This window comes from Gossypium hirsutum, chromosome A11 (genome assembly GCF_007990345.1).
Source record: "Gossypium hirsutum isolate 1008001.06 chromosome A11, Gossypium_hirsutum_v2.1, whole genome shotgun sequence".
In the NCBI taxonomy this organism is placed as follows: Eukaryota; Viridiplantae; Streptophyta; class Magnoliopsida; order Malvales; family Malvaceae; genus Gossypium; species Gossypium hirsutum.
Genome location: NC_053434.1, coordinates 45612549 through 45620730, shown reverse-complemented (window position 1 = coordinate 45620730; position 8182 = coordinate 45612549).

Genomic DNA, 8182 nt, shown 5'->3' with positions numbered 1-8182 from the left:
GCTTAATAAGGAGGGAAGAAGGAGTGTTCATGTTTTCTTTCTTTTGCAATTGTCGAAACTAGAGGAAGAAGAGGAAGCAAGATTTGGCCAAGGTGGTCCTTTAGATCAAGGTATGTTCAATGATATTTTTGGAAGTTTACACAACCTTTGGGTGATGAGTCTAAATTCTATCTATCCCATGGTTGGATTTGGGGTTGTTGGAGAGTTAGGATTCGGCTAAGGAGCTTAAAAAAATTTAGTTGATACCTTGATGCTATTAGCATGCTAGTTATATGGATGTGTTAATTTGCTTGTTATGTTAGCATGAAAGTTGAAATTGTTAAGCTATTTTGTTGGAGGTGCCGAATTTAGGACTAGGAAGAGAATGAGTATTCAGCTAACATAGTGGAAAGGTGGGTGTTGCCGATTGCTAGATTTAGACTATGGGAGTGGCTATAATGGGCATTAAGATGTGGAACTTAAGAAATGTAATTATATGTGGATTTACATGATGTTACAAATAGATGTGAAAATATGCTAGATTAGGAAAATTCGATTAAGTGTTCATGAGATGAAATTAGGTGTTTAAATGATGTTATAGTTGACATTGTACATGTATACATACATTCGGCCATCTAATTGAGAATGAAGGTGGTGTTAAATCTAATTGTGATGCCCATTCCGAAGTATATATATATATACATATATATGTATATATACACAAGTATGCCCATTCGGGATGTTACCTTTAATTATGTGTATAATCGACTAAATGGGTAATTAGTGAGGATGGTTGCCGAATATACAAACATACATATGCATGTGTAATTGAATTATGAATGTTTAGCAAGATGGCTAAACTAGTTGATTTATTGATTAAGCTCAAGGAGTTAAAGGAGGAGAATCAAGCAAAGGCAAAGAAAAGATCATCGAGTAGCCGAATTGGAACCGTCTTACCCAACACCAAGTAAGTCATTAAGCATATAGTTGGTATTAATTCAAATGGTCATAACGTTTATGTAATGTTGCTGAATGGAATGAATAAATATATATATGCATGTACGTATGTGATGATGAAAGTGTTGAATGAAAAGAAAAGAGGTGAGATGTATTGAGTTGTTGATCTCGGCACTAAATGTGCGGGTATAAACATTTATGACCATGAGATTGGCGCTAAGTGTGCGGGTTTAAATTGTGCAGCACTAAGTGTGCGAATTGACTATGTAGCACTAAGTGTGCGAGTTTGACTATGTAGCACTAAGTGTGCGAGCTTGATTATGTAGCACTAAGTGTGCGAGTTTGATTATATAGCACTAAGTGTGCGAGTTGATTATATAGCACTGAGTGTGCGGACTTATTATATATTTTTGAAACATTATGGACACTAAGTGTGCGACGTTATTGAGTCGATCACGGACAGCGGATCGGGTAAGTACCTTGAGTTCATGGCTAATAGGTGCTATGTCTATATTTGGAGTTGAGCTTGGTAAGTTTGAACCTATGTGACAAATATACTTGAAGTCACGTACATAAGATTTATCGTGGAATAGGTGAAAGGCCGTTTAGTTGTATGATTGTAACGAAAATAAAATGATGTATGAAAATGCCTCAAATATCCTATTGATGAGTATACGGAATGTGAATGCATGATTTGGTATGAGATTGAACCGATAGGTCTGAGGAACCATGGCATGGTTCGGTATGGATGGAGTAACTAGCCTCGTTCCATTTTATCTCCTATTGTGATAATGTTATTAATGGATGGTAGTGCATTGCTTATGACTTACTGAGTTATAAACTCACTCGGTGTTTCCTTGTCACCTATTCTAGGTTTCTTGGACTCGTCTCTTTTTGCGTGGTCGGGCCGTCATCGAAGTCATCACACCGGATAGCAAGTTTTGGTACTTTCTTCTTAGTTGGCTTAGGAGAACATTTCGGCATGTATAGGCTATTATGTTGTGTTTGAACTTTGGTATGTAATCTTTTAGCCATGCGAAAATGGCATAAATGTTCGGTTGGGTTTGGATTCATAACGTTAGGTCGCAAATCTTGATAATTCGACCTTTTTATGCCATACGTCATGGTTGATTATTTTGGTGTTAAAATTCATGATATGGCAATAGTGTAGTAGGGGGCAGTTTGACAATGATTAGCCTTTGGCATGGCTAGTCATGATCATAATTGGTGATATGTATGATGAATTACTAGTTAGATCAAGGAGAAATCATGAAATAGGCATAGTTGCTTCCGTAACAGATGCTGGCAGCAGCAGTGACGTGAGATCGAAAAATCACTAAAAATAGTAGGAGTGGAATTAATTGATGAATAAATTATGTATTCGAAGCTCGATGGGTCTATTTTCATATAGAAGTAACGAAAAGATCATATGGACAGTATGTTAAGAGATATTCAGGTTCTCGTGAGACAGGGCCAGAACGGTTTCTGGATTCCCTGTTCCGACTTTGGAGATTTATTATAAATTAACCAGAGATAATGAGGAGTCATTCCATATATGTACAGATTTCTCTCTGAGTCTAGTTTCTATAGAAACAAACGACATCAGTATTGAAGCTCTGTGCAGGGAGATATCCAATTCGTAATGCGCAAGGGTCAGTGTAGTCGATTCCTGTATCATGGGAGACTTTGACTAATAAACTGTACTAATTGGCCCGACCAAAAATTCTAGAAAAAATTATAGAGATGGTTATATGAGTCTAGTTTCAGGGAAAAATCACGAAACTGATTTTCGAGTTGTGAAACTCAAGATATGATTTTTAAAGCGACTAGTACGCAGATCGGCAGCTTGTCTAGGAAATGTCGAATAAGTGGTTTGAAGTCTGTTAACACCTCGTGTTCGACTCCGGCGACGGTATCGGGTTCGGGGTGTTACAAATTTTGATTGTGAATGAGATAATGTGGATTTAGTAATGATAAAATTAGACAGAAGAATAATGATTGAGCTGTATTAATAGCTGAATGCAGAGTTTTTGGTTAAAAAAAAGTGAAAGCAAGTGTGAGAATTGGAAATAGTTTTCGATTAATATAGAGGTCATACCGAGTTGAAACTTAGTTATATTGGATTTCAATTTGATAGTGGGGTGATATTGAAAGTACTTCTTTGAAGAAAATTTGTTTGGAGATGTTTAAGAAATTTTGAGAAAAGATATTGAATCTTTTTACCGGAAAGATTTTTGGGACGAAAATCCCTAAAGGGAGGGAGAAATGTAACATCTCGAAATAGGGCCTAAATGGAATAGTGGTTGTGAAACCACAAATCTGAGATAGAAAAGTTTATTTCAATTAATTTTTATGATTTACCGAGTGATTAGATGCATGTGTTAGAGTATTGATAATAAATTTTATAGATTGCATGTTTAATTTGCCTATTAGGGCTTATTTGCAGAAGTTGCTGTAACAGTCTGATTTAGGGCCTAAACGGAACGATGGTTTTAGAACCATGAATTCGAAGCCAAAAATTTTATTCTGATTAAGTTTTAAGGTTTATTAATTGATTAAAATATTGTGTAAAAATATCGTTAAGTAATTTTACTGATAAAGTGCTTAATTAGACTTTTAGGACTAAATTACAAAAGTTAGAAAATATGTGTTCTAATTCATAAGTACTTGATTGAAATGGGGGTTTAAAGAGGAGGCCCTTAAATGGTAATTAGACCATTATATTCGTTTGGTCAAAAATGGGCATGAATAGGACAAATTTTAAAGAAAGGCCTTAAGGGCATTTTAGTCATTTGGTAATTAAAAGAAATAAAAATGGAAAATAAAGCCAAAATTGACTCATCTTTTTCATGGAGGCCGAAATTAGCATGGGGGAAGCCATGGCTAGGGTTTTCAAGCTTTCCAAGCTCAATAGTAAGTCCGTTCTAGCCTCATTTTTCAAGTTCTTTACGATTTTGGAATCCCGGTAACTTGATTAAGCTTATTCTAGCAATAATTTAAGCTAGGGTTCATATTTGGAAAAATACCCATAGGTGAAATGTGTTTATTTTGATGTTTTATGGTAGAATATGAAGGCTGAAATTATGTTAAACAACTTTGGCTAAGCGGTTTTAAGCAAAAATGAGTAAAACGGCTTAATCGGTAAAAGTTGTTATTGTTCATAACTATGTGTTAGAGTGAGAATTTGATGTTTCCATTGAAGGAAAAATAATCATCATGTCATAAAACATAAGAATAAGGGATGAAGTTTAATTCCCGAACCTACGGGCAAAAGTGTAAATATGCAAAAGTTTAGGGGCAAAATTGTAATTTTGCCAAAGTTTGAGTTAAGGGCTGTTTTGAATAGTACATAAACCAAATAAGTAAAATATGATGTTTTTGATCCCGAAAAACGAGATTTGAATCTAGAATGGGAGAAAAATCGAAAATCGGGAAAGTTGGTAAAATGGCCATTTTAGTATCGAGGTAAGTTCATATGTATAATAAGAATTAATTTATGCATGTTTCAATGTAAAATTGATATATTTACTATGATTGCCGAGGTGTTGAAAGTAAGTATAATTATGATGATTTAAATGTTCAAATTAATTCGACATGGAAATGAGAAAGTATGTAAGTTTGTATGTAAATAATACATTATCTTTATTATGTTTTTGTATTTTAGCATATTTTATGTATTGTAGCTGATTTTTGAATCATAATTGACTATTGGAAGTATGGAATCAAGTATTAGAAAGAGAGAGAAATCTCGGTTGAACCTTCAGAAAGATTGGATGATATAGATGGTATGTAGCTAGGTCACATGTATGGTGCTGAGTGCACATCATGTGTACAAGAGAGCTACGGGATATATGTAGCTAGATCGCATGCGTGGTTCCAGGTGAAAGGCACCATGTAGACAAGAGAGCTTCGAGATAAACTGGCTAGGTCACATGGGTGGTACTAAGTGTTCACCATGTGTACAAGAGAGCCAAAATTATGTGTACAATCGAGCTAGGCACATGAGTGGTGCTAAGTGAAGGCCATTATGTGTACAAGAGAGCTTCGATTTTAAAGGTGGGCTGTGTGCTATACCATCACGTATCTATTATTATTCCTAAGCGTTCAACTGGGGAAATTGATTAAATGAAATTGTGAATGACTTTGTGATGATAAGTGTAAGTAAATATGTGTGTAAATTATGAGCAATATGCTCGATATGTGATTGGAAATTGGAAAGATTGTTATGAGAAAGTGATGAATACAATTGAAGTGTGAAAGATCAAAATTGACAATAAAACTGTTCTGGATAGTTGCATTGACGTGAATCTAAAAATTTACCAAAAATAGTAGAAATTAAATCAGAGACTGGATGTGATATCAAATTAGATCTTAATGAGTCTATTTTCATATAATAGAAACAGAGCAAGCAAATGAATTCTATATTATGAGATATTTAAGTTTTTGAGAGACTGGTTTAGAATGACTACGTGATCCCCTATTTTGACTTGGAAAAATCATTGAAAATTGTACACAAATATTTAGGGGATATAATTTATATGCTTGAAATACTTAATGAGTCTAGTTTCTAATGAAATAAACTAGAACATCCTTTGAATTCTGTACGAGGAAAAAATTGATTCGTAGTGAAGAGTGGTTAGAACAGTTGAGCAGTGAAACAGGGGTAACTTCAATGAATAAACTGTACTAATTGGCTAGAACAAAAATTCTGAAAATTTTATGGTAAGAATATATGTGAATTTAGTTTCATGGAAAATTAACGGTTTGTAATTTGGAGTTCTGTAGTTCCATAAATAAATAATTTTGTTTCTGGTACTCTGCTAGACAGCTTATTTTGAACTTGTTTATGATTGTAATAGTTAAAGTATGTGTGTTTGTGATGGTAATATTCCGGGAACATATTGTGACTTTTTTTAAAGTATGATAATGTATTGTTTATTAATATGTACATACTTACTTACTAAGCAATAATGCTTACTCCCTTTCCTTTTTCCTATAGTGTCGAAGATGTTAGCTCGAGTTGGAGGTCGCTCGAGGTTAAATCACACTATCAAACTATTGATCGATATATAAAGGTTTTAAAGTATTTTAAGTCTTTGGCATGTATGGAAACTCGTTTAATGCCTCGTACCCTCTTCTGGCGTCGAACATGGGTAAGGGGTGTTACATTTAGTGGTATCAGAGCTATGGTTTAGTCGGCTCTCGGACTTACCTAGTATGTGTAAGAGTTAAGCTATACATGTCATATTACTACCTGTGATAGTGTGATGCCTTCCGATCTCGATGAAATAGTTCTGTTGAGACAGAAGTGTTTTCCAACCGAGCTACCATCGACAGTGTAAAAATGTGTTAAGTAAGTTCGCATAATTTGGTGGATATATTGGTGTACTTAAATTGATCTTGGTGACGTGATGATATTTGTGAGATCAAGTGTAAAATGAAATAGACATAAGTGGAGAAATATAGAAAAGTGAAAAGAAACGAAAGTTTACCTCGTTATAAACTCATCCATGTTCGTTTGACATTGACATGATATTATGTGTCTAACTTATTTGACTAAGTGAATGTGATAAATAGATTTACTTAAATTTGTGGAAGGTATGTTTGAGTGCATTTTTTTTAAATATGAATATGTGTGTAAGTGAGAATTTATGACCATGTGGTGAGAGGTACATGTTCCTAAATGAGAATTTCAAAATACGAGCTTATGACCATCTGTGTATTTTACATGAAGTATGAAATGTGAATTCAATCAATGGTGTATGCTTGGTGAGAGATGAATATTAACAATTAATATTTATGAATCCTCACTTTCGCGTGCAAATTTAATTATATTGGGAGTATGATCCCTTATGGTAACTTGTAGTTATTTCATTATTTACATGCGACTTAATAAGCTTTATGCTTACCACTTTTCCTTATAGTGCCGCCAAATTAACCCATGGATCAGATACCGGTGGAGGTCTCGTTCACACTATCATTTGAAGCTTGGTATAGTTAGTTCTTTTATTTTTAATATGGCATGTATAAGATTTTGTCTTTTAAGTTCTGTGTCTTTGTTTTTTGGCCGAATGTGTTAGCTTGGGATGAAACCATTTTTTTTGTATAAGGCCAAAAATTATGGCTAATATTTATCTATGATATGCAATTGATGATGTTCATGGATGGGAAAATTGCATGAATGAATAAATGCATGCTTGGATTGTTATAGTGTAATGAGGGTTGTTTTTAATTATCATGTTGTGGTTAAATTGGCCTTATGTTGATGTATGGAATTGGTAATAATGATGTGGTATAAGTTAGTGCAAGTAAGGGGGGCAAAAAGGCTTGGTAGATAGCCTTATTTTTGTCCACATGGGTAGACGCACGGGCGTGTGTCTAGGCCGTGTGCCACACACGGTCAGCCCCATAGGCGTGTTATCCGGCCGTGTGTGCCCTGCACCTTGAATTTGTAAGTCAGTATGCATGGTAGTAAACACATGGGCAGAGACACGGTCTTGTATCTCAACCATGTAGAGAACACGACCTCTGGCCACGGGCGTGTGCCCCTAAATTGTTGCTGACGTCAGAAATAGAATGTCAAGATTTTTACACACGTACTGTGACATGGGTGTGTCATGGCTGTGTGAGGGACACGGGATATAGACACGGGAGTGTGCCCAGCCATGTGAAAACCCCTGTAGGTTCAATTTTGGAATTAAATGCACACGGGTTAAGGACACGAGCGTGTCCCCTTGTGCTTAGGCCGTGTGAACCATACGGGCTTTCGGCACGGCTAGGTCAAAATGGCCACACGGGCGTGCGCCCCTATTTCAAGTGGTACTTTTCAAAATTTCCAAAAATGTTCATACTATCCCGTATCATTTACAAAGCGTGTTTTGGGCCCTGTAGGCACATATCAAGGTCTTTTAGACAATTATTGAATAGTTTTAAATTTGATCGAGTTTTTATGATTCAGATATGCTTGTGTGCTTATCTTTAATTCGTGTAATGCCTCGTACCCCGTCCCGGCCTCAGACTCGGGTAAGGGGTGTTACATGCTCACACAAGCTGTCAAGTATCCGCAACATATGTCGGTATACTCAGCCACCTGTAGGACCTACAAGACCAGCACCCAAATCACATCATCACATAACACATAATGACCCTAGTGACATGTCACTTGTATCCTAGTCTATTCCTAAGGTTCAACGAGACTTCTGACTTGCCGAATCGTCATTGAACTCATTCGTAGAATTATACTGAT